The following is a 27,650-nucleotide window of genomic DNA, read 5'->3' as shown; positions in this document are numbered from 1 at the left end:
ACAGAGGGTCCCACGTGACCCAAAAAGTAGAAAAATTAAGGCGATTGCAACAAAAACGAACAAAAACTGTTTTTCGGCCTATTTTTTCTAGAATAATTGTCACTTAAAACATGTTTACCTTTCACAGAACTGAATAAAAGTACCCAGCAGTTTCGTCTGCAAACACGGTTATTGTAGGAGGTTCAGCACCAAAATATTAATGAACGAACCAAGGCAAAAATCACTACCTTGCATAAATATATACGAGGCCTATCTTTCTTATGTTGTTCTGTAATCCACCTCAGAAGCCTTTCGCGAAAAGATGACATTCTTCATTGAAAGGATTCTTATCTAAGTTTAGGGAGCATTTTGCTAACACATACTGATCGACCCGAGAGATAACAAATCTAGCAACTCGCCTCGGAATTGCTTCGTTGTCAATCTTTAATTCATTTGCCATGGATCCAAAAATACTGTAACAGTACTCAAACAATGGTCACACAAACGTTCTGCACGCGGTTTCGTTTTCATGAGCACTAACCCTTACTAACACTCCCTCTAATAAATCGTAGTCGGCCATTGCCCTTCTCTAAAACTGATCTTACCTGACCGTTCCATTTTACATCGTTTCGCAGCAACATGACACTCAAGCAGCATGCCATTAATACTGTATTGGAACATTATACGAACGGTTTTCCTACTCATCTCCCCTGGTAAGGCACTCTGCCATTGAATACGACAAATAAAAATTCTAAGCCCTCCTGAACAAAATCGACTAATGTAAAGATGATTTCCGGAGTGCCCGTTGCCGTATTATAAGTCTGCTGCTACTGACAATTTACATTAGCGATACAACTCGTAACGTTGGAGATCTATTGACGCTATTCGCGGACTATGTTTTTATCAATAGGAAGGTGGCAACGTCTGAAGACTGTAGTGAATTGTAAAAAGACCTGTGGAACACTGATGACTGGTGCAGGAACTGGCGGTAAGTGTAAACAAATAGAAAGCCGTGCATTAAATAACGTTTCTTCAGGTCATTTATTTTTACAGGAGTTACGTGCCGCTAGTGAGGTGAAAATACACAATTCTCGTCTGATAATATATACTACGTTTGTCTTACGCTTTACTCTGGAGGAACAAGTGACTAACCTGACACCTGAGCATACGAGAGCAGAAACCGTGCCATTTCGACAACAAGGACAAAGCCATTCTGTGGTTTGAATTCTCTGCTTCTGTTTGCTGTTCTGGGCAGTCTTGTTTCTAGATTGATTGGGGCTACACGTATCGCGAGGATGCTAGCTGCACGATTTGTAAGATGTTCCACTCTGATGGTACTTTCCACGTTGCGACAGATTGATATTTATGGTGAGACCGTTGCCAGTAAGCTTCTCTTAATATTCCATCCAGAGTTTTGAGCTGCACAGATACACCTTGCTTTGTATCTAAGGTCAACGTATTTTGAAGGGAGAGGATTTCTTCCATGTTCAAGGGTCAATAACGGTATTTCGTATATTTGTCCGTGATATGAGGTGTACGGCGCACTTTAGCCTCTCAATTGTTTAACATTATCAAATGGCTCTAATCACTATGGGACTTAACATCTGATGTCATCAGTCCCCTAGACTTAGAACTACTTAAACCTAACTAACCTAAGGACATCACAGACACGCATGCTCGAGGCACGATTCGAACCTGCGACCACAACAGCAGCGCGGTTCCGTACTGAAGCGCCTAGAGCCGCTCGGTCACAGCGGCCGGCGTTTAACATTATCATGGGAGCACCTGAGTGTAGGGTGTTTCCTTCTTATTCCGATTTTCATATTCTGTGGGTCTGTACTCCACGCGGTCCCTTTAAGAACGCCTTTAATCTTGATATTGCCACTTCTCACTGGATTACTGAATAGTAACACAAAGTCATTCTAACGTTCCCTAGATTCATTTCCATCCCACAATCATTTATAATGCTTTTATGATTTGTTCCCATGTGCTCTTACTTAAATCTGCAGACTATTAAATACATCTTGGCTTCATCAGAAGTGTTATTCAAACATTCTGCCGTCAGCAGCAACACCTCTCAGTTCCTTGCCTTTTTCTTATAGCTAATAAAAGGTAAATTAGTGTTGGCGAGAACTTCGAGACTCATGAATGTGTTTAAGTGCCCACTGTGTTCACTTTTAAACACATTAGGGTTTAAAAAAGTGAATAGCATGTTTTCGTTCTATAAGGGAGGACACAAACACACCTATAGATGATGTCAAGGACTCGCGGGATTAGCCGAGCGGTCTCGGGCGCTGCAGTCATGGACTGTGTGGCTGGTCCCGGCGGAGGTTCGAGTCCTCCCTCGGGCATGGGTGTGTGTGTTTGTCCTTAGGATAATTTAGGTTAAGTAGTGTGTAAGCTTAGGGACTGATGACCTTAGGATTTTACACACATTTCATTTCATACACATGATGTCAAGAAGTTAGGTGTGATTATAATGTTCCATTCACTTACAATATGTTTCAGACCCCTTTCACCCTGATTATACTCTTCGTTGCGTCATGAAAAAACTCCGTCTACCTGTTAACATTTCAATCAAATCGATGTCAGATCAAGTTTTCATTCTTGCGTGAAAATTTTACATAAAAGGGGTACATTTTCATGGAATCTTCACTGAGGTAGTATCACTTATATACTCAGTTTAATTCAGAAAGAAATAGGAGGCTATCAAGATGTAACATATGTTCGATTACACTGTTGGCCAAAAATTATCGGATTAAGCATCTGGTGAGAATTAAATTGAAATGACCACAAAAATCCAATAGTACAAAAAGCAGAAATCTGATTGAAATTCACTGGCAGAATCTTAAGCAATTGTAATTCATTCAGAACTCCTGTTACACCGATTATCACGTGCTGTTCATCAGCTTTGAACTCTTACCGGTTAGTTTTAATAGGAGAGATGCAGACGCTCCAATGAACAGCGGTGCGTTTCAACATGGAATCATTCACTCGGGGCGAAAGCAAAATCCAGTGGCAGTCGCTATAAGAGACGTATTGTGCATCGTGGAGCGGTTTGCCATTGAAATTTCGAAAGCGTTGCTCCCAAGAAGAATTGGCCAACAAAGTATCTTTTCCCACATATGTCTCGCCAAATGACCGCGAGCTTACCGACCGTCATCCATTCGTGACTCGACTAGGAAAGGAGAGGGGGGAGGAAGATAGTGCTACATAAGTATCCTCCGCCACACACAGTAAATTGTCTATCGATGCAGACAGAGAATCCGCCTACAGCCAGTCAACGATCACACTTCCCGTAAACAACAACAACAGCAGCAGCAGCAGTAAAATATCTCACAAGGAAAGATCACGACCAACGTCGTTTACTTCACACTTTGCACACCTTTAGTAGGCCGTTGAAACAACGGTATGCGCAAGAAGTAATGCGCACCACTTTGGCAATACCAAGAAAATCCCACGAGAAGTTTTACGAGTGTATTAAGTACCTGATGTATCTGTGCAAAGGTGCCGGACGTTAGACTTCATGGTAGTCAAGCGGTTGTAGAGTTAAAATGATGATGCCAAGTTAGGTACATTTGATTTTTGGTTCTTTTATTTTTGGAGATAGCCAGATAGGAAGATAGGTCCACGACTAAAAAAAAGAAAAAGTGGTTAGCGTTCTAACTACGCGAGACGAACGTGTATTATTATACGGTTCGACTCCCAGTCAAACTTAATTTTCAATCTTTTTTCTCATCACTGGTCACATTATTTAATTTATATGACATTTGAGAGCTAATGTAATTAAAAAACCACGTGTATTTGCATGAAGTTTGAGTGAATTTCTTGTTATTTGACTACTTATTGTTTTTGATTACATTTAGTTATTAGAACAAACGTATGTCTAACTATCGACAAGTAAATGACGAAACGCATAGAGTTTTCCTGATATGTATGCCTGTCGTTATTTTCGCAATCCCGTATACATGCAATTTGATGAGGTACTTGGAACTCCTTTGCGCCTCGACCCTGCAGACACTGAGGCAGGCCCCATTTGGCGTTCAAACTTCGTAACGGTGAGGCGTTTCTAATGTAGCAAAAAATGTCTCTGAGCACTATGGGACTTAACATCTATCGTCATCAGTTCCCTAGAACTTAGAACTACTTAAACCTAACTAACCTAAGGACATCACACAACACACAGCCATCACGAGGCATCTAATGTAGCAAGAACGAGTAGTGTAGGTGCAAATTTTTTTAATATTACAGAATTTACACTTGTGCTACAAAAATGTAGGTTTGAGCACGAGTCGGGCCGTCACCTTATCAGACGTTCATCTTACGAAGATCGAACGCTATACACTTGACCACTATGAATTCTAACGTCCGGCACCTACGCACAAATACATCAGTTACGTAACAGACGCGTAAAACTTCTTTTGCGATTTTCTCGGAATTGCGCGAGTAGTGCACCTTGCTCCTTGCACATTACGTTATTTTAATGGCCCACTAAAGGTGTGCAAAGTTCGAGGTAATCCGTGATCCCAATGTCGTAGCCTCCCCTTGTCAGATTACTGCCCAGCGTATCTCACAGATCGTGTACGTATCTAGGGAGTTTAGAAAATAGGTTACACATGTCTTCGCAAGCCCAAGTTGCTGTGCAACAAGAGTGACTCATTGTCAGAAGAGAATACATGTTCCTCATTTACTGCAGGCACAGCTCTGCATCTTAATGATAACGGGTGCATCACAATGTGGAAGTGAAATGACACAGCAACTGGAAACGTACTTAAAAGTTGGAAGTAGGCGGGACAGAACATCTAAATTGCACACAGATTCACTGTGACCAAATCCAACATCGTATCCAGCCGCAGTGAAACGGTGCCCTCAGTTTGACCAATGCGAAACAGACGTAAGTGGTGCAGATGGGGAAGTCCAGATCTTGCACCAAGACCGTGCGGTTCTAGGCGCTACAGTCTGGAGCCGAGCGACCGCTACGGTCGCAGGTTCGAATACTGCCTCGGGCATGGATGTGTGTGATGTCCTTAGGTTAGTTAGGTTTAATTAGTTCTACGTTCTAGGCGACTGATGACCTCAGAAGTTAAGTCGCATAGTGCTCAGAGCCATTTGGACCCTAATGGACGACAGAAACAACAACAACAACAACAACAACAACTGTAAATCAGGCATGTAACACCTCCAGAATGAGATTTTCACTCTGCAGCGGAGGCGCTGATATGAAACTTCCTGGCAGATTAAAACTGTGTGCCCGACCGAGACTCGAACTCGGGACCTTTGCCTTTCACGGGCAAGTGCTCTACCAACTGAGCTACCGAAGCACGACTCACGTCCGGTACTCACAGCTTTACTTCTGCCAGTATCCGTCTCCTACCTTCCAAACTTTACAGAAGCTCTTCTGCAAACCTTACAGAACTAGCACTCCTGAAAGAAAGGATATTGCGGAGACATGGCTTAGCCACAGCCTGGGGGATGTTTCCAGAATGAGATTTTCATTCTGCAGCGGAGGCGCTGATATGAAACTTCCTGGCAGATTAAAACTGTGTGCCCGACCGAGACTCGAACTCGGGACCTTTGCCTTTCACGGGCAAGTGCTCTACCAACTGAGCTACCGAAGCACGACTCACGTCCAGTACTCACAGCTTTACTTCTGCCAGTATCCGTCTCCTACCTTCCAAACTTTACAGAAGCTCTTCTGCAAACCTTGCAGAACTAGCACTCCTGAAAGAAAGGATATTGCGGAGACATGGCTTAGCCACAGCCTGGGGGATGTTTCCAGAATGAGATTTTCACTCTGCAGCGGAGGCGCTGATATGAAACTTCCTGGCAGATTAAAACTGTGTGCCCGACCGAGACTCGAACTCGGGACCTTTGCCTTTCACGGGCAAGTGCTCTACCAACTGAGCTACCGAAGCACGACTCACGTCCGGTACTCACAGCTTTACTTCTGCCAGTATCCGTCTCCTACCTTCCAAACTTTACAGAAGCTCTTCTGCGAACCTTGCAGAACTAGCACTCCGCTGCAGAGTGAAAATCTCATTCTGGAAACATCCCCCAGGCTGTGGCTAAGCCATGTCTCCGCAATATCCTTTCTTTCAGGAGTGCTAGTTCTGCAAGGTTCGCAGAAGAGCTTCTGTAAAGTTTGGAAGGTAGGAGACGGATACTGGCAGAAGTAAAGCTGTGAGTACCGGACGTGAGTCATGCTTCGGTAGCTCAGTTGGTAGAGCACTTGCCCGTGAAAGGCAAAGGTCCCGAGTTCGAGTCTCGGTCGGGCACATGTAACACCTGTTTTCTGGATTATAGCGATTCTGGAGACACCGATGAAACTAAATAACGATTCTAAATAAGAATTATTTTGATATATATGTGTAGGCTTGCTTGATCGGAGTCATATATATTAAAGTCGTTATGGATATATACTGCCGCATCATCTTGTAAGATTGTTAAAATGCTAAAACTCTAAACCACCCTGTGCTTCACCCGTGTTGAAGTGGCATTCCTTAGCGTGAAGACTAAGGAAGGATTCTGAATCGGCTCCAGCCTTTGTGACTGGAGGGTAGTGATGTAGGACATCGGAAATGAGAGTAATGCAAAGTAGCCATACCACGGGGAAATAGGTCATCGACGTCTCTGTTTTCAATTAAGTGGAGGGAATGAGCTTAAGGTGTGGTGTTACGCCACATCAACTCCTGATGCGCGTCTAGGTGGCGACGGGAAGAGTGTGGCGGGCCTTCAGTGTGGTACCAAACGCACGTCCAGCACTGTGGTCTGAGTAACACAGTTGCAGTTCTCAGCTTCCAGAGGCGGGAAGAAGCGTATCGGCCATTAGCCCTCTCTGTTACGCACATATCGCCCAGATTGAACATCTGGTAATATTTCATTAGGGTGTTAGCAATATCACAGTGTAATGGCTGTTTCACCATGTAACACACGGCAATTCCGGTCTCGCCGAGTAGACAAACTGCCAGAGAGAGAGAGAGAGAGAGAGAGAGAGAGAGAGAGAGAGAGAGAGAGAGAGTGCCGGGGGAGCAGACTATTACTATCGGGAGCCTCATTCATTTATGGTCTCGCTAATGGCTGCCTTCAATCGCGAGCGCAGAGTTTGCAGTTTAATTACCGCCAAATACGGGCGACCGCAGAGCACCGATAACCGCTGCTGAAGCTTGCGGTGGGTGCGCCGGCATGGCAGCGCCGAGCAAATCACTCCGGATTCAATGAAACGAGAATGGGTGCGCCAATATGCTGCACCGCACCGTACTGTACACGCAGGAACGCAATCGTCAACGCATCTGGTGACCATTGCTAAACAAACACACACACACACACACACACACACACACACACACACACGTAAGTTGTCATCGGGCGCATACCGCAGCTGCTGATTGGTTTTTTCTGCGTCGTCATTACGCGAACAGAGCAATCGTGTGTGCAAGCAATGCACTTTTGCTTTTTTATTGCCAGCTGTTTTTGTGGTGCAGCTCTTCAGAGAGCGGATATCGAGGTTGTCATTGTAGGAGAAAGGGTTCAACACAAAACGGGCTCCTGGAATGTCCGCTTCTCTGCGTCCTGCAGATGACGAGGAGAACACGGGAAGTGTCATTTACCTGAATTCGCAGACATTTTACTTAACAGAAGAAGCTGGTACTTTTTGCCGATGATACAAATATAGCTATCACACACAACAGACAATAATTAACTGGTGAAATTGTAAAAGATGTTTTTCAGAAAATCATTAAGTGGTTCTCTGCGAATAGGCTCTCATTAAACTTTGACAAAACACAGTACATACAGTTCCACACAGTAAATGAAATTACACCATTAATAAATATAGACTTCGATCAGAAATTGGAAGGGAAGGTAGACTATTCAAAATTTCTAGGTGCATGCATTGATGAAGGACTGAAATGGAAAAAACACACTGAAGATCTGCTGAAACGTTTGAGTTCAGCTACTTATGCTATTACGGTCACTGCAAATTTTGACGATATACATCTCAGTATATTAGCTTAATCTGCCGGTCGTTGGTGGCCGAGCAGTTCTAGGCCCTTCCGTCTGGAACCGCGCGACCGCTACGGTGGCAGGTTCAAATCCTGCCTCGGGCATGGATGTGTGTGATGTCCTTAGGTTAGTTAGGTTTAAGTAGTTCTAAGTTCTAGGGGACTGATGACCTCAGATGTTAAGTCCCATAGTGCTCAGAGCCATTTGAAATTAGATTACCACGCCTATTTTCATTCTCTGTTTTCGTGTTGTTGTGGTGGTTTTCAGTCCTGAGACTGGTTTGATGCAGCTCTCCATGCTACTCTATCCTGTGCAAGTTTCTCCATCTCCCAGTACATACTGCAACCTACATCCTTCTGAATCTGTTTAGTGTATTCATCTCTTGGTCTCCCTCTACGATTTTTACCCTCCACGCTGCCCTCCAATACTAAACTGATGATCCCTTGATACCTCAGAACATGTCCTACCAACCGATACCTTGTTCTAGTCAAGTTGTGCAACAAACTTCTCTTCTCCCCAATCCTATTCAATACCTCCTCATTAGTTATATGATCTACCCACCTAATCTTCAGCATTCTTCTGTAGCACCACATTTCGAAAACTTCTATTCTCTTCTTGTCGAAACTATTTATAGTCCCTGTTTCACTTCCATACATAGCTACACTCCATATAATACTTTCAGAAACGACTTCTTGACACTTAAATCTACACTCGATGTTAACAAATTTCTCTTTTCCAGAAACGCTTTCCTTCCCATTGACAGTCTATATTTTATATGCTCTCTACTTCGACCACCATCAGTTAGTTTGCTCCCCAAATAGCAAACTCATTTACCGCTTTAAGTGTCTCTTTTCCTAATCTAATTCCTTCAGCATCACCAGACTTAATTCGACTACATTCCACTGTCCTCGTTTTGGTTTTGTTGATATTCATATTATATCCTCTTTTCCAGACACTATCCACTCCGTTCAGCTGCTCTTCCAAGTCCTTTGCTGTCTCTGACAGAGTTACAATGTCATCGGCGAACCTCAAAGTTTTTATTTCTTCTCCATGGATTTTAACACCTACTCCGAATTTTTCTTTTGTTTCCTTCACTGCTTGCTCAATATACAGATTAAATAACATCGGGGGAGGCTACAACCCTGTCTCACTCCCATCCCAACCACTGCCTCCCTTTCATGTCCCTCGACTCTTATAACTGCCAACTTGAAGTCTGAGAGTATTTAGCCTGTCTCATACATCTTGCTCACCAGATGGTAGACATTTGTCAGGACTAGCTCTCCCAAGGCTGTCAGTAGTTCTAATGGAATGTTGTCTACTCCCGGGGCCTTGTTTTGACTCAGGTCTTTCAGTGCTCTGTCAAACTCTTCACGCAGTATCATATCTCTTATTTCATCTTCTCTACATTCTCTTTCATTTCTATAATATTGCTCTCAGAACATCGCCCTTGTATAGATCCTCTATATACTCCTCGCACTGCTCCCTTCTTATCTTAGAACTGGGTTCATATCTGAGCTCTTGATATTCATAGAAGTGGTTCTCTTTTCTCCAAAGGTCTGTAGGCAGTATATGTATTACCCCTAGTGAGATAAGCCTCTACATCCTTAAATTTGTCCTGCTTAGCTATTTTGCACTTCCTGTAGATCTCATTTTTGAGACGTTTGTATTCTTTTTTGCCTGCTTCATTAACTGCACTTTTATATTTTCTCCTTTCGTCAATTAAATTCAGTATTTCTTTTGTTACCCAAACATTTCTACAAGCCCTCGTCTTTTTACCTACTTAATCATCTGCTGGCTTCACTACTTCATCCCTCAGAGCTACCCATTCTTCTTCTACTGTATTTCTTTCCCCCATTCCTGTCAATTGTTCCCTTTTGCTCTCCCTGAAACTCTGTATAATCTCTGGTTTAGTCAGTTTATCGAGATCCCATCTCCTTAAATTCCCACCTTTCTGCAGTTTCTTCAGTTTTAATCTACAGTTCATAACCAATACATTGTGGTCAGAGTCCACATCTGCCCCTGGTTCCTAAATCTCTGTCTTACTATTACCTAATCTATCCGATACCTTCTAGTATCTCCAGGATTCTTCCATGTATACAACCTTCTTTTATGATTCTTGAACCAAGTGTTAGCTATAATTAAGTTGTGCTCTGTGCACAATTCTACCAGACGGCTTCCTCTTTCATTTCTTACCCCCAATCCATATTCACCTACTACATTTCCTTCTCTCCCTTTTCCTACTGACGAATTCCAGTCACCCATGACTCTTAAATTTTCGTCTCCCTTCACTATCTGAATAATTTCTTTTATTTCATCATACATTTCTTCAATTTCTTCGTCATCTGCAGAACTTGTTGGCATGTAACCTTGTACTACTGTGGTAGGTGTGGGCTGCGTATCTATCTTGGCCACAATAATGCGTTCACTATGCTGTTTGTAGTAGCTTACCCGCACTCCTATTTTTTTTATTCATTATTAAACCTACTCCTGCATTACCCCTATTTGATTTTGTATTTATAACGCTGTATTCACCTGACCAAAAGTCTCGTTCCTCCTGCCACCGAACTTCACTAATTCCCACTGTATCTAACTTTAACCTATCCATTTCCCTTTTTAAATTTTCGAACCTACCTGCCAGATTAAGGGATCTGACATTCCAAGCTCCGATACGTATAACGCCAGTTTTCTTTCTCCTGATAACGACGTTCTGAGTATTCCCCGCCCGGAGATCCGAATGGGGGGCTATTTTACCTCTGGAATATTTTACCCAAGAGGACGCCATCATCATTTACCATACAGTAAAGCTGCATGCCCTCGGGAAAAATGACGGCTGTAGTTTCCCCTTGCTTTCAGCCGTTCGCAGTACCATCACAGCAAGGCCGTTTTGGTTATTGTTACAAGGCCAGATCAGTCAATTGTCCAGACTGTTGCCCCTGCAACTACTGAAAAGTCTGCTGCCCCACTTCAGGAACCACACGTTTGTCTGGCCTCTCAACAGATACCCCTCCGTTGTGGCTATCTGTATCGCTGAGCCTTCCCACCAACGGCAAGGTCCATAGTTCATTGGGGGGAGGGGGGGGGATGTAATGTATTCCCCATAAATAGGCGGATGTCCTCATTGTAGTTTACACGACTGCCGAACAATCACTGATTGCATTTACATCAATTAAACAGAGGGAAGTAACGAACAGTTCAAAGAGCAACGACCATATGAAACTAACCGTAAGAGAGGCAGATGCCAGGCATGGCCATTGGGAGAATGCAGCCCACAAAACGGTCGTCCCACCATTATATGAGTACGGCTCTCGTCAGTGTGGCAGCCTTACCAGATAGCACTGACGCAGGAAATAGACAGGATCCAAAGAAGAGTTGCGCACTTCACAGTCTCGTTTACGCTGCAAGAGAGGTGTATTAGCTATTACAATTTCGACAGCGTACGTCTTGCAAAAGACAACCAGGCCCATGAAGAGAAAATTAGGTATTTTTCGAGCCCTCACAGAGGCCTACCAGCAATCATTCTTCCCGCGCAGCGTTCACTGATGTGACAGGAAAGGGGGAAACTGACTGAGGTACACAAAGCACCCTCTGACACGCACCGTAAGTTGGCTTGTGTTATATAGATGTAGATTAGAGTCACTCATTTTTCAAATTCGATTTTTTTCTTTTGTGCTATTCCCTAGTAAGATACCACTGTTCGAAAAAATGGATTTCTGTAATTTGGGCTCCATAGTAAAATGAGGAGCCGTTACCGGCGGTCCATAGATTAAGAAAGCCTAACAAAATGGAGACATATTATAACAATATTTGTTTATGGTTCATTAAAATTTTCACAATTTTTTTGCTTCAAAATTTTCGCAGATTGATACTAAATTTTCTGTACATGTAAAGTGTGCTATATTTGAGGTTGAAGTTCTTTGTATTGATGTGAGTAACGTAAGTAAAATACTACGTAAATTGTTTATTACGTTAAATAATTTTCTGATGACCTTTCGTATTTAAAAATATATGGGTGTGTAAATTGTTAATGTTAATGTAAATTTGACAGTTTAAGAAATGGTCACGCTTAGCAACAATGTAAGAAATAGGCGTTGTGTAAAAGCAGGTATGCTTTTGTTTAAAACGAAATTGGCTCTGGGGAGTGGAAAAGGTGGCAAGGGCGAATTGGCGAGCTACCTAGAGCATGCGCGAGAAGTGAGACACACAGTCTGTAGGCAGCAGTGATTGAGGCAACACGTTTGTGGAGCAGGAGAAGCTTTTCCTGCAAATTCGCACAAAATGCCTCGGATGGAGACTCCAAACGGTTTACGGTATAGCTGCGAGTCGTTGGGCTACTGTATGTAGAACTGAACGACGCCAAAAGAGAAATTGGGTCCACACTGCAAGAGACGTTCAGGCTGTACTGTGGGTTGTGTAGCCGCCACACCCAAGTCTACAGCCACAAAATAAGACTTTTTTACAGTAAATTTACTTTTGTACAGCGTGAACCATTAATTTAAACTGTGTTTTAATAATCATTCTTGAGCTTTATACAAACTGGTTCACCCTGTTATTACATCCTAATCATACACCTATATAGCGTTCCTTCCTGGTATTTGATGAATCCGAGTATCCTACTTTACAAACTTATGAAGTGCCAAGTTAATATCAAGAGGCACTATTTAAATTGTTTTTGCGTTTTCTTAACAATTGCGAAGTGTTATAGTAAAAGTTCACTTACGTAGAATTCAATCGGAGTGTAGCCAAGTTACCAGAATCTGGTAAGTGTCTATACAGAGTTACTTCAAAGAATAATAGCATTTGAAAGTAGATTCCAGTAAGAAAGAGGTTTTCTTGAAGTGAAATGATCAATATAAAACGTGTGTGCTGTAGTGTCTAAGTACTTTAGTATTTAAGTTGTTTATTGTAGAAAATGCTTTTCTTTGTGTAACCATGGCCAATTTTTTTTTTAGGTTCCCTGAGTTTATCTACTGGCCTCTTCTCTGTTTAAAACGTAATGTATGAGGGTGTAGTATTCAACATTATTTACGTGGATTAAAATCTTTTAGAAGAACCAAATTAAACAGTAGCGAGAAAGTAGGTAAAATTCATACTTCTGCTTCACAGTTTAATTGCCTGGATATGCTGGCTACTATTAGTACACGCGTTAAACCACTAAATGGACATGGAACTGAGTTGTCCTAGCTTCAGTACAATATTATTCATGGAGAATTTCTACTGAACCGCTAGGTAAAATGTTAAGAAAACAATTGAATAGTTTGATTTCGTTATCCATTAGAAATAACACACGGTAGAATTCTGTAAAAAGGGTAACTTTATTGATTGGCTTTTCCTATTAACAGGAATATCCTCCCATACTGTACTTTATTTGAAATCTAAACTAAATTTTAGTAAGAGGGTTATATGTGGTTTCTTCCGAAACAGGACTATTTCTTCTGTTGGGGTATAGTATACCTGACAACATAGAGACAGATTTTTCTGTTAGTTTGGGAAAAGCATACTAAATTACAATAGTTGTGGTAGGGTTATAACATCGACACGATCGAAGATGTCCTTGACTTTTCAGAAGTAAATTCCAGTATAGAATTTATAAACATCGATCACAAATCAAGCTTTTTGGAATTTTTGGAGGTTTTTGTAGGAGGACTCTTGTTTAACAATTCATATTTTCCTCAAAAAGTTGAGAGTGGTATCATATATGATACCTGCAAGGTCTTTTTCTTAACATTTTTCAGTCACAACACAAGCACATCTGAAAGTTCACTTTTTTATGCTGTTCTGTCTAACTGAACAGAATTAAACATAGGACTGAAGACTCCATTCCAGTGGTAGAGTGCCATAGAGACGCTCCAAGAAGTTGCTCTGGACTTCTAATTGACAGATCCACAGGAACTCTTCCTACCGTATCGCTACCCTTTATATTCCCCCGTAAATTGGCTTTTTTATCAATAACTTTTGTCTCGAGGAGTCTCTCTTGGGACAATTGAGTAGAATTCCTATTAACTGCAAAACTGATATCTCTCGTTTTACTGACCCTTCCTTTATCAAAGGCACCAACGTGGTCGATAGTCATTTCCGCCTGACGTCCTCTTCTCTTTTTTTATCTGTAGCGATGATAGTTTCGAAACAGCGTCTGAGAGAAAAACTGGTGGTGACCTGTACGATAACAAGTAAAACGATATATGTGAGTATAATTACCAGCAGTGAATGAATAGTGCATTTTTATTTAATTTATTAGTGACTAAATTAACGCGAAAAATTCATGTATAAATGACTTACTGAATTTCATATTCACTTCGCTCTCGCCTTCTGTCTAGCAAAGATGCTCATCTTACTCAAGTAGTTGATGATGGACTGCGTGCATGATCCCTGGCAGTCCTTTTTTCGGGAATAGTAATTATATTTAAAGTTTTAGAATATGTTCTGAGAAAAATGCAAAGAAGATTTTGAACAAAATCTCTTTTTTCGGTTATGAACAACCGACGACATATCCATTTATTTATTTATTTATTTATTTATTTTTATTTTTTTCGTTGCCTCCATCGTTTCTTATTCTGGTGTCCAGTCTCTCAATTCTCGTCAGTATTCGTGCTTTAGCCCAATAAATCATCACTCCCCGTGGAGTTAGTGTGACACTTTGACTCCTCGCCTTAAATTGTAAGAGAGAATGTTTAGCATTTGTTTGATATATGACAGTTCCTTCCAGTAATTTTATTAGAGTATTACCCAAGTAAATAAATTTTCTAGCGTAAACGAAACATAATCCATGCTGCGGCTGCTACCTTTCCTGAAACTCACTCTCCCTCTCTCTCTCTCTCTCTCTCTCTCTCTCTCTCTCTCTTACACACACACACACACACACACACACACACACACACACACACACACACACTGAAGAGCCGAAGAAGCTGGTACACCATCCTAATACCGTGTAGGGCGCTCTTCTTAACAGCACGTTGCAAGGCATCCCACAAATGCTCAACAATGTTCATTTTTGGGGAGTTTGGTAACAAGAGAAAGTGTTTAAACTCAGAAGAGTGGTACCGGAGCCACTCTGTAGCGACGTGTGGGGTATCGCATTGTCCTGCTGGATTCCCCCAGTCTGTCGGAATCCACTATGGACATGAATGAATGCAGGTGATCAGACAGGATGTTTACTTGCGTACGGGTCACCTGTCAGAGTCGTATATAGACTTATCAGGGTTCCCATATCACTCCAACTACTCATGCCCCACACCCCCACACCATTACAGAGCCTCCACCAGCTTGAACAGTCCCCTTTGACATGCAGGCTCCATCGATCATGAAGTACACTTCCATCCACTCAATTTGAAATGCGACTGTGCGACCAGGCAACGTTTTTCCAGTCATCAACAATTCAGTGTCGGTTTTGACGGGCCCAGACGATGGGTAAAGCTTTGTCGTGCAGTCATGCAAGATTACACGAGTGGGCCTTCGGCTCTGAAACTCCATATCGATGATGTTTCGTTGAATAGTTCGCACGCTGACACTTGTTGATGGCCCAGCATTGAAATCTGCAGCAATTTGTTGAAGGGGTGCACTTCTGTCACGTTGAACTATTCTCTTCAGTCGTCTTTGGTCCCTTCTTGTGGGATCTTTTTCCGGGCCCAGAGATGTCGGCGATTTAATGTTCCACCGGATTGCTGATATTCATGGTAAGCTCGTGAAAGGGTCGTACGGGAAAATCCCCACTTGTCGTACGGGAAAATACCCACTTCATCGCTACCTCGGATATTCTGTGTCTCAACGCTCGTGCGCGGATAACAACACCAGTTCAGACTCTCTTATATCTTGCCGCCGGCCAGTGTGGACGAGCGGTTCTAGGCGCTTCAGTCTGGAACCACGCGACCGCTACGGTCGCAGGTTCGAATCCTGCCTCGGGCATGGATGTGTGTGATGTCCTTAGGTTAGTTAGGTTTAAGTAGTTCTAAGATCTAGGGGACTGATGACCACAGATGTCAAGTCCCATAGTGCTCAGAGCCATTTGTTAAGTCCCATAGTGCTCAGAGCCATTTTATATCTTGCCATTGTAGCAGCAGTAACCGATCTAACAACTGAGCCAGGCACTTGTCGTCTTACATAGGCGTTGCCGACCGCAGCGCCGTATTCTGCCTGTTTACACATATCTGTATTTGAATACGCATGCTTATACCAGTTTCTTTGGCTCTTCAGTATATAGTGTATATATATATGCCAAAGTGGAGTCCTTCCACTTAACCCACTGAGTTTAAATTTCAAACAACTTATTTTCACACTGAATGGATCAAATTGGAGGGTTTCTGAAGAAAAATTACAAACAAATGAAGTAGTAATAAAAGCGGTCACAATGTAGATGCAGTTAACTGTCATACGTTTGAAAACACATGGCAATTTGGTGCATAGCATTTTCCTTAGTCACACATTATGCTTGCAGGTGCTGGTCTAGAGGAGGAAATCGTCAATTGTTGTGATTATACTATTAACCAAGAGAGTCACGTGTATAGAAACAAATAAGGAACACTCTGTAACTGCCTTTTACAAAATAGCAACACATTAAATTACGGGATTTTCATTACTAAGAATGGGATGCTCTGTCGTCAGAGAAACCCTTTCCATTCATTGCAGACGCTCGCTCTACAACTTACGTGCAACGCCTGGCGCCAAAAGCCTTCTAAACAATGGGGCCAACTTGCAGAACTCTGAGAATGGCCCCAAAATTTATGGCCAAAGTGCGCTGTGCACGCGCCAGCACACAAACTAGCACGCAGGTAGCGTGTGCGGCATATGGTGCTTGAGCAGAGCTGATGCTTTACCGCGTCTCTACACAAGTGACGAAATAAACGTTATTTCGGCATGCGCAACGTAACCGGCTGCAGTATCATTGTGAAAGAGTGTACGAGGATACTACCTTTTTTATTTGTCCTTGAACTCTCCTGATCTAACGTTCTGCGACAACTTCGTCGCTTGTCTCTTATTTCCCACGGAGCGAGGTGACACAGTAGTTAACACATTAGACTCGCATTCGGGAGGACGACGGTTCAAAACCAAGCCCGGCCAAACAGATTTCGGTTTTCGTAAATCGCCAGAATGGTTCCTTAACACAACCCGAGCTTGTGCTCTGGCCAATGACCTCGATGTCAACAGGACGTTAAACCCAATCTTCCTTACTTCCCTCTCTGGCAAAAACATTACGACCAACTAGTTAGTGGCGTGATGATTTACTGTGTCACCTTCAACCATGTGTTTTTAAAATTCCTTTATTCACTGCGACTGGTAGTGTAGCACCGTGGTGAGAGGTGGATGAAATAACAGCAGGCCTGAAGAAGAAAAAACGCTATCTGTAACATGCCACGGCATTCTTTCCAATACTTTATTTTTCGACTTTATGTATGGTCTACAAATAGTCGTATGAGCACTTGCGAACAAGTAACACATTTTTAATGTTATAATCAACGTATTACCTGAGACTTTGTAACTACGATTTACTTCTTTACGTGAAGTTACGTGTTTGATTCACGTTTGCTGTTCTGTGTTAACAGGGAAACGCTTAATAATCGCCATGAGACTTAAATTTGAGAGTAGCATGTAAAACAATTAGATACAGTCGTACCCCCAGCGGATACATGTCTTTATCGTACGGGACGCAGTTCCGAAGCGACTCCCATGAGGAACCGATGTTAAAATGGGCAAATTTCATGTACACTTTCTAAGGACTGGATACTGTATCAGAAAACAGATGAAACACCACCTCAAAACACACCAAAATTGGTTACTGTATTTTAAGTGTATGAGTAACGGTATTTTCGTTCGAAGTAAAAAATTATAACTTTTTTAAACACCTTTGAGCTTGTAAATTTGTTCTTGATGTCACTACAGGTCCCTTTTTCTTTTATAAACATGAGGCACTGAAAGTTTTCTGTCTTTAGCAGTCTTAGTTTTTGAGGAAAGTGGACCAAAATAACAAAAGATGATGTTTTGAGGAATACGGCATTAAAGTTTTACATACGAGTAACTACACTACATTAGCATATGGACACACGTTCAAAACATTCCAGTCCTAAAATGTGGCTCATCTCCATTCACGTTATATTCTTGTTTCTTTTCTTTCAAAAAAGGCTCTGAGCACCATGGGACTTAAAATCTATGGTCATCAGTCCCCTAGAACTTAGAACTATTAAACCTAACTAACCTAAGGACATCACACAACCATGCCCGAGGCAGGATTCGAACCTGCGACCGGAGCGGTCGCGCGGTTCCAGACTGAAGCGCCTCATCTGTTAAACTGTTAGAAAGACTACAGCCCAGAAAGCTTTCCTCGTTGCTTCTACATTGTTTCAGTCACTCCTAACGTCACACCAGAATAATTCTGCATAGTGTGGGTTTCAGACTTTTTCTGGCCATCTTTAATACCCATTTTTTTCCCTTGCGCATCTTCAGAAGTACTGATCCCATTCTCTTCTGTACGTGGCCTATACACGCAGTTTATTAATTTTGACAATAGCTCCGTATGGTTTCTCTTCTGCCGCTTTGTGATAAGCTTGTCCTCATCCTCAAGACAGTCTATATACAGAACCTCTCTTGACTGCTTAAACGTTCCGAAAATGTGAACACCAGTCATTTCCAAGCCTTCACCAGAACCATTACAGTCGTTTTCGAAGACATGTTGTGTAGAGGGATTTTTGCTACGAATGCCGTAGAACATACTAATTATTTCAGTTCTCAGAACCTTTTCAGTATCAAAAGAAGTGGCGGACACAACGCCTTTTAGGGATGTATGTACACATATCTACCAACTGCCATGTAAATCAGTAGCAACATTCCCTGGGTCACATTTCGAATCATTCGACTGAACTACATCTTTTGCTGATGCGGAACACAAATAATTGTTGCATTGTATGTATGTATGTATTGCATGTTAACCGGGGGCCTAGAAACGACGGAGAGGCTTCGTCCCAGCCACAGCCGAAATAGTCTACAACCCCCACACCGAACCACTCTTTCAGGGTTATTGCGCGGTTCGGCTCCCGGTGTACCCCCCCCCCCCCCCCCAGCCAACGTCTCACACCAGACGAGTGTAACTCCTAAGTTTACGTGGTAGAGTAATGGTGCTGTAAGCGTACGTGAAGAACTTGTTTGCGCAGCAATCGCCGGCACAGTGTAGCTGAGGCTGAATTAGGGAAACCAGTCCGCATTCGCCGAGGCAGATGGAAAACCACCTAAAAACCATCCACAGACTGGCCGGCTCACCGGACCTCGACACAAGTCCGCCGGGCGGATTTTAAGCCTGGTCGCAGCTGTTTCCCCTTACTGAAACTGTATTGATATATTTGTGAGGCTGCACGAAAAACGAGTTGGGTTGTAAAAATAAGTTTTTTGTAGGTATGGAGGGTAGGGGCAACCATCTTTCCCATCCCTCATTAAGTACCTCCCTTCTGTAACCCCTTGCAAACTTGTCAAGGCTGAACGATATCATTACGCCAAGGTGGCAGACCTTGTGCAGATTCATTAGCTCTCACTTGGGCCACGTAACTTCCGCCCCCCCCCCCCCCCCCCTCCCGCCCCGTGTGACCTCGGCCTTTGCGCCGGCTGGCCTAGTTGCGGCTGTGTCCGTTCCGTCCCCAGACACGAGCTGAGCAATCCGCCGCAGACATCGATCGCTCGCTATCGACGGCGGCCGCGGTGCGGCGGGAGGCGGGGCAGAGCGGAGCGGCGAAGTGACGCAGCCCCCCTTTCTCCCTCCCCCACCAACACACACACACACACACACACATACACACACACATACACACACACGCACGTCTGACACGTGTCTGCTGGCCTACTCCTCCGAGCATATTAGAAACCACGACAGCTCGGCAAACACCGCGCGCATCAATATGCTCGCCCTGTTCCCACGGAGTGTTTGCTGACTGACCGATACTCCGGGTTTAATGACCGCCGCCTACCCCAATATGCTGCGCCACGGGTCACCTTATTCTCGTCTCCTCAGGCGTAAAGTTGTAACAAAAGACTCTTTGAGAAGACACCGTCCTGGAGCGTGCAGATAGTAAGTTACATAATTTGGTACACACATCTATAAGCCTCCTTTAATTCACGTCTATGGCCACTAATTTTTTGTTAACAGGTTACCGGTTTCGGTCTATAATGACCATCATCAGATCTGCAGCAAAAAATGGGAAAAAGCCATAAATACACTCGAAGATAGCCTACAGCTTAAAAACAATACATAATGAAAAGTACTACAGACAAATATATGCATTTGTGCGCTTTGAGTAGGATGAGGCATACCTGTTTTATAAAAAGAAAGTCCTAATGAACTGCAGCCACAGTGGCGTCGTCAAATGTTAAATGCAGAATCAGCGCCAGCATCGTCAAATGTATATAAATAACATCATATGCATGAGTCATATTGTTAGTAGCACTACTGTTCAAAAGAAGCTGCCGTACAGTAGTCACAAAATGTTTGTGTCGTAAGTTCACCAGATGTAGCTAATGTCGGCATACACTAGTTTTCAATAATTAATTGAACAGAGAAAATAAAGGGGGATACAATAGTTGGAGTATGTAATTAGCTTATTAAGTATAAAAGGCATTACAGTAATAAAAAGCAATGAAAAAAACACGAAAAAAGTAAGATTGTTAAAAAGAGGAAGAGTTAAGAAACAGTAGATGACATAGATGCTCTAGTGCCAACATCCTAGATAATGACATAAATAATAAACACGTTTGAAAGTGCACCGGATAATATTTAACAACCATAAAACAAATCTCTAAAGAAGTCACAATGAAAGAACCCACAGTGCTCCACATAATCAGCACCCTCTGTTAGCGCTAACGCCAGAATTCCGCACAGGCCGAAAGTGGTTGGAGGAACGTGACTACCAGAGGACCCCTCGTACCCTGCGGCACTCCGTTGCAAGAAAAGAATGATAAAGTTCCTTAACAGTGCATGACCCACATTATCTGGTTAATGCAGTCTATGAAATGAACAGAGAAGGAACAAGAAAATGCTAGAGGCATGCGTAAAATATACGAAAACGAAGTAAATATGTGAGGCACTCAATACTAAGTGACCATATACGTAAATGAAACTTATTGTATATACGTGTCGCTGTTTTATTCGCGACAATGTCTAGATTGTGAAACTAGTGCCACATCTATAAATTCCTCTCACTTTTTACTTCAGTAAACGGTGAGTTTAATAACTATTTTGCTTGCTACTATCCGTTTTCTTTCTCCATATACATGACAGCAATTCACACAGCATCTGTACTAATCATCAACTAGCATTCACGTTTTTGATGTCGTCTGTCTGAATGATCTGATCGTACCCGCAACTGTTTCTTCGTCTCTGTCAATTTCTTCTTGGGCAAACTTAGAGGTACACACCTTCAGTTTAGGAACTTAATACTAACATTCTAAAAGTTTTGAGTCTTCAGTGACAATTCAAAAAATTCAAGTACTGCTGGTAGCACTATTATTTAGTTCTCAAGTGGACATATGCTTTCTTCCCTACCGCAACGTCTTAGATCGGCGATCCAATCGCAGTTCTCTGTGTTAGTGCTATATTAAACACGCGCGCGTCTTATGAGCAACTATAAAAACGGGTTCACAGCTTTTAGTCACTTTGTTTGACGAGACTGGTATAGTTTTCTCGTGTTTTATTGGCACTGGCGGGGTACACGAACCCTACAAGCCTTGGGGGCATCTCTTTCGATTTTTCAATACTAAGCGAACGCACTGAACTGTAACTGTTTGGCTCACAGTAATATCTACATGTGACTGTTCGCACAATATTTAAGATAACGAAAAATATGTCCCTCTGTCAAAAAATGGTTCAAATGGCTCTAACCACTATGGGACTTAACTTTTGAGGTCATCAGTCCCCTAGAACTTAGAACTACTTAAACCTAACTAACCTGAGGACATGACACACATCCATGCCCGAGGCAGGATTCGAACCTGCGACCGTAGCGGCCGTGCGGCTCCGGACTGTCCCCCTGTCCATTATCAATAAGATATAAGGAAGGAAGATAAGTATTCCGTCGACGACAAAATCATCGGAGACGGGGCATAATCTCGGATTCGGGAAGACAGTTCTGCTTACCATTCAAAGCAAACGCAAAGCATCGCAGCAATCGTCTTAACCAAGAACCACACATGACATTACATTAGCATGCACTGTAACTCGTTCAATCTGAGTATGCCTGGTTAGGTGTAAGAGAGGGCCTGAAGGCCCTAATCTTGCTAGGTAAAATAAATACATAAATAAATAAATAAATATTCTGTCCAAGTCATACTGCATTCTGAGTCACTTTTGTCACCAATCTTCTAAGTGATTTAAGGCGGCTCGCCACAAATTTCTTTCTTGTACCAACATCTTCGTGTCAGAGTAGCACTTGCACCTCACATCAATCATATGTTAGATGTGTTCCAGTCTATGTCTTCCCCTACAGTTTTCACCCTCTATAGCTCCCTCTGATAGCAAGGAGGTTACTGCCTGATGTCTCCCCACATGTCCTAGTATCCTGTCCCTTCTTCCTTTCAGTGTTTTCCACATATTCCTTTCTCCGCCGATTCTGCGGATAACTACTTCCTTCCGTACCTTAAGAGTCCTCTTAATTTTCAACAGTCTTCTGTAGCATCACATCTCAAATGCTTCGATTCTCTGTTGTTCCGGTCTTTCCATTACCAATAATTCACTGATGTAGAATGCTGTCCTCAAGACGCATGTTCTCAGAAATTTCTTCATTGGCTATATTTGATACCAGTAGACTTACCTTGGTCAGAAGTGCCCTCTTTATCTGTGCTAGTCTACTTATGTCCTCCATGTTTGGTTTGTCTTACTTTATATTGTTTCCAACGTAGCTAAATGCCTTCGGTTCGTCCACTTCGTGGTCGCAAATCTCATTTCTGTTACTCCTCATTACTTTTGCCTCTCTTCGGTTTACAATCAGTCCACAATGTGCTCTCGCTACTCTCGAACGTTTTTACCATGTCTACAAATCCTACGAAAGTCCGCAACTCCTGGTCTCGCGGTCGCGTTCTCGCTTCCCGCAGCCAGCCACTGCGGCCGAGCGGTTCTAGGCGCTTGAGTCGGGAACCGCGCTGCTGCTACGGTCGCAGGTTCGAATCCTGCCTCGGGCGTGGATGTGTGTGATGTCCTTAGGTTAGTTAGGTTTAAGTAGTTCTAAGTCTAGGGGACTGATGACCTAAGATGTTAAGTCCAATAGTGCCTAGAGCCATTTGAGCTATTTTTAAGCTTCCCGCTTCTTGGGTCGATTCCCGGCGCAGTCAGGGATTTTCACCTGCCTAAAGACAACTGGGTGTTTGTGTAGTCCTCATCATTTCATCACCATTCATGAGAGACGTGAGACTGGACTGAGCAAAGGTTGGGAGTTTGTGCGGACGCTGATAACCATACAGCGCCCCACAAACCAAACATCATCATCAAATCCTTGAAAGCGTCTTGATTTTTCTTAAGTCTTGCTTCCATTACAAATCTCAATATCAGCGTTGCCTGTCTGGTGCCTCAAAAGCGGCTGCATGAACGCCTCCTTCAGACATCAGTTATTCGCCTCTATGTTTCTCTTGCATGTTTCATGTTACCTAGCCGCTTTCCATTAGGTGGACATCTTTGTCTTATCTCATCTCCTGTAATCCAGCAGAGAAATTTCTTGGTCCATTTTCCATTTATTCTTCTGGCTACATGTCCTGTTTGCCTACATTTCATGTTCATTAGTCATAAAATTACGCCTTCTCTTCAGCCGATTACCCGGTCAACTTTCTATTTTCCTAGTATTTCCCAACACGTATTTCTACATTTCTGGATGAAGAACCTTAATTTTTCGAATGGTTAACGCATTAAAAGGTTTTGTCTCCCTGCTATAACTCAATATCTGTAAGAGACTCTGACCGTAAACTTCATATGCTTCGGTAACGTAGGTTCAGTAACTCTGTTTAGTTCACTAAAAACATTCAAGTCCAACTTGATTACACTATTTTTTTTCCGAGCTACCAAATCTAGTCGATTGGTTGCAGTGGTGGATACATAAAAACCTCAAGGAGGGGGCGCTAAACATATCTTGAGCTACTTGTATTGCACTAAAAAATAATCAAGTCACACGCAAAGTTTAAGAAAGTTTTATTTAATCTGATTATACACAAAAACAAGACAGTGCCATCTTATGATATTAAAAAGTTACAGTTGTGGTTCTCTTCCTCAAATGATGAATTGTATGCGCCAATTCTTCCTAGCAAATTGGTTAATTACATCGTCAATAGGACAATCAGTGTCAAATGGTTCAAATGGCTCTGAGTACTATGGGACTTAACTTCTGAGGTCATCAGTCCCCTAGAACTTAGAACTACTTAAACCGAACTAACCTAAGGACATCACACACATCCATGCCCGAGGCAGGATTCGAACCTGCGACCGTTGCGGTCGCGCGGTTCCAGACTGTAGCGCCTAGAACCGCTCGGCAATCAGTGTCATGGTGAGTGTTCAACAGTGCTAAGCCATTAAGTCGATCCTCCTCCATTGTCGACCTCAGCCATGTCCTTGTACGCCGTAATGTTGAAAAACTTCTTTCTACTGTAGCAATAGATACAGGTAGATAAGCAAATAATTTGTACAGCGTGTGCAAAGTAGGACAGTCAGATCTAGGACAAACAGACAATCCTTGCATACGTTGACGCGGACGCTCGCGCCACATAGGAAAGTACAACTACTCGATAACTCGATTCAGTCGAGTCCACTGACGAAATAAATGACCTAATAGCGTGCAGGCTGGCTGGTGGAGGCGTCAGGAGGGGGGGGGGGGGGCGGGGGGCAATGCGGGCGGACCCACTTGGATAAGACTGAAATAATCAATTTTAACTCATTAACAGCTGCTATGACTCGCGAAAACAAAGGTGCGCCCCAAAAAGCCTCCGTCGCTAAAAATACGACCTCTACCTCAGCGCGTAAGAAAGAACCACGCTTACAATGCCCACTTCAAGACACACACACACACACACACACACACACACACACACACACACACACACCGGCTCACTTTAGTGTAATAGTTAACTAAATTGTCTCACTTGTGTCAGGTGATCATATCGTTGCAGATCTCAGAGATCACAGTGCACTTTCCTTACGTGTAAAGGAATATTTACAACATTTACATTGGCGTCAGGATTCGACAGCCCCTTTTGATGGCGCTGGAGCTCTGCAAAAATGTAGCGGCTGCTCTCGGTGTCATGTGAAACGCGCATGTTTGCTTGCTGTCAACACCTGCGAGCTGTTTACGTAAGCACGTGACAGCGCTCGGCAGAGCTGGTAGTGTTTTCTTTACTCAAGGTTCTGCCGTGAAAAAATAAAAAATAGAAAATCTGATTGGGTTTTGAATTTTGACGGACTAATTTACGGACAAGGCGGACTTCGTATTACTGATTGAGATCGTACTGTAATTTGACCGTGCATGGCAGACCGGGTCGGCAACACTACAAAAAGCGACTGTACGGAAATACCATCAGAGACGAATTGAAATTTACCTTATAATCTTGTTAGAATCGCAGTGCATGGCAGACCAGGTCGGCAACACTACAAAAAGCGACTGTACGGAAATACCATCAGAAACTAATTGAAATTTACCTTATAATCTTGTTAGAAACGCAGTACTAATTATAGTCTTCATGGCTGTCCTCCTACTTTCTCTTGTAGGACGACCCGTCTTTCACTTTTCTCCGTGTGTTGAAAACTTCTTCAAGTTGTCACTGTCATGATCAATTTACAAATTTGGCGATAACCACCTCGAATCACTATTGGAACAACCTCACTTTGTAATATAATTTTAATTTCCACCCAAAAGCACATTGATCACAGTGCCGAAAAATACACGTCTTTCGTACGAAGACAAGAGAGAGGGAGTAAGCAGTTAGTTGTTAAAAACAAACACCTACGCAAAGTAAAAAAAAAGGATGAAAATTATTTATAAAAATCGGTCGCTGGCGGAGCGCTCTTCCGCATGCACGTTCGTAAATTATATAGTTGTATTGGCGGAGGCGTGGTAGTCAAAGTACCATTACAAGCTGTGGTGGAGACGATAGCTGGGAAAGGGACAAGGGCGAATGACATGGAACTGTGTAAAAAAATATTGATGAAATTAAGATGTGGGGTAGAGTATCAAGAATGCAAGAAAGACTTGAATACTGAAAGAACAATTTAAGATATTTTTTTTTAATGTGTGTGAAATCTTCTGAGACTTAACTGCTAAGATCATCAGTCTCTAAACTTACTAACTACTTAACCTAAATTATCCTAAGGACAAACACACACACCCATGCCCGAGGGAGGACTCGAACCTCCGCCAGGACCAGCCTCACAGTCCATGACTGCAGCGCCTAGGACCGCGCGGCTAATCCCGCGCGGCAAAGAATAATTAATGGAATTAAGTTTGGTTCGGCAGAGTATCGAATATGAGTAATCAGTGTTGTGCAATCGGCAATAATTTTGAATATTAACAGTTCGTGCCGATTAATAAAGTAATAAGAGTAGTATACGACTTACAATGAATAATTGTAGCTCTCCTTTTAAATATGTTTACCCCACAACTGATCAATACAGATCACCACAATATTACAGGTAAAACAGGGTACATTATTGGCAAGCTCTTGAAGACACTTCATCAAATTATAAAACATACTGCGGCGCTTTTTGAACGTAAAAGCTATGGAACCCAGTGCTGAAGAGTAAATATCGCACGTCGCAGACTTTCATTAACATTTTGTTTCGTAGTCTGATAACAATAGTCGGAGCGATTCAGCATCCCCTAACAATGTTTTGTGCAACCGGCAATATTTTACATGGTCTTCAAAAGCGATGCATGAAATTTTCATATTCTCTCGCTCGCTACGTGGAAACTGTTAGTCCTACAGAGAAAGCGAACACGACCTTTTTGCAGGAAATTTAACGTACTTACATTTTGTACTGGGATACTTTTTCGATGGGGGCCACGGTTTTTTAGTTATTCAAGAAAAACGTTCAAAAATGATCTTAAAAAAATCGCAACTCCACCTCCTCACTCATCAGTCAACAGTTGGAATTTCTAGTACCTTCCTAGCAGTATACAAAAATTTCCGACTACACGAACTATTCCCGATATCAGACCTTTTTGGTCTCTGTTGATTATGGTATTATGCCCTCTCATAGTCGGCTATTTCGTTAATATTGTTGATTTAAAAGTGTCAGTGAGGGTAATGACACAAGATCGACTTTCATAAACGTTGCATTAAAACTAATTACGTTGACAGTTCGATTCAAACTTAATTCTTACAAGCACATTACTTTTGTAGTCACGAGGCCTGACGAATACAACGATATAATTATTTTACGCTGTTGAAATTCATCAAACTGTTACGTACACATACGCTGATTTTATACTACCTGTAAGTGCTCGACTAGGCCGGTGGCGGAATAAGGCCAGTCAATGAAGAGCAAGAGGGTCGAATGCGGGAAATAATTCTTGCAATCGTAAATTGTTGTACATTGTTAGGGAGTGCCATGAACAACGTACTACAAGACCTGGCCTGTTGGGGCTGTGTGTGTGAGTCGGATTACGTTTGAGGGTCACTTCTGTGCGATCTTCTTGAATAACTAGAAAACTACTTTCTCTGGAGAAAACGTA

At 42.6% G+C, this 27,650-nt stretch overlaps 1 protein-coding gene and 4 non-coding genes across 5 annotated transcripts in view; 1 reads left to right on the top strand and 4 right to left on the bottom strand.

Moving 5' to 3' along the window:
• Positions 1-27,650, bottom strand: part of LOC126285316 (uncharacterized protein CG3556-like) — a 597,333-nt gene that overhangs the window by 450,156 nt on the left and 119,527 nt on the right. The gene's annotated exons all lie outside the window — the stretch shown is intronic.
• On the bottom strand, positions 5,227-5,301 carry Trnas-uga (transfer RNA serine (anticodon UGA)). Its single transcript has one exon. It is a non-coding gene; the product is annotated as a tRNA-Ser (tRNA).
• Positions 5,524-5,598, bottom strand: Trnas-uga (transfer RNA serine (anticodon UGA)). The gene has a single exon. It is a non-coding gene; the product is annotated as a tRNA-Ser (tRNA).
• On the bottom strand, positions 5,821-5,895 carry Trnas-uga (transfer RNA serine (anticodon UGA)). Its single transcript has one exon. It is a non-coding gene; the product is annotated as a tRNA-Ser (tRNA).
• Trnas-uga (transfer RNA serine (anticodon UGA)) lies at positions 6,181-6,255 on the top strand. Its single transcript has one exon. It is a non-coding gene; the product is annotated as a tRNA-Ser (tRNA).

Source organism: Schistocerca gregaria, chromosome 8 (genome assembly GCF_023897955.1).
Source record: "Schistocerca gregaria isolate iqSchGreg1 chromosome 8, iqSchGreg1.2, whole genome shotgun sequence".
NCBI classification, from domain to species: domain Eukaryota; kingdom Metazoa; phylum Arthropoda; class Insecta; order Orthoptera; family Acrididae; genus Schistocerca; species Schistocerca gregaria.
The sequence above is the reverse complement of the archived record's forward strand: the minus strand, read 5'-3'. Positions and strand labels throughout refer to the sequence as shown.